At 54.9% G+C, this 319-nt stretch overlaps 1 protein-coding gene across 1 annotated transcript in view; it reads left to right on the top strand.

The window, feature by feature from the left end:
• The window catches only part of LOC119591267 (rho-related BTB domain-containing protein 1-like), a gene marked incomplete in the record, with an annotated part of 74,215 nt that overhangs the window by 39,343 nt on the left and 34,553 nt on the right, over positions 1–319 (top strand).

Below are 319 nucleotides of genomic sequence, written 5' to 3'. Positions count from 1 at the left end.
CACCGTCACGCCTTTTCCCCGGTGGTATCTCACACTTTCCTTTCTCCTCCGCAACCTAAAATGCCCCTCCTCCTTCCTCTCGCTCTACGCCCCCCTCCGCTCCTCTCACCTCCTCCCCTCCTCCTCCCTCCTCTCAACCCTCCTCCTCTAGTCGTCCTCCTCTCCTTCCTGTTTTTTGCCTACTCCTACGCTCCTTTACTTTTCGGAATTCAGCTTCTCACCCTTCTCCCCCCTCCCAACGACTGCGGTTTTAGACTACCACCCCACTCAGTCTTCTCATCCCATTCTACTTTTCATGTCATCCCCTCTCACGAACTTT

This window comes from Penaeus monodon, chromosome 28 (assembly GCF_015228065.2).
Source record: "Penaeus monodon isolate SGIC_2016 chromosome 28, NSTDA_Pmon_1, whole genome shotgun sequence".
In the NCBI taxonomy this organism is placed as follows: Eukaryota; Metazoa; Arthropoda; class Malacostraca; order Decapoda; family Penaeidae; genus Penaeus; species Penaeus monodon.
Note: the sequence above shows the minus strand (reverse complement) of the source record. Positions and strands in the feature narration are given on the sequence as shown.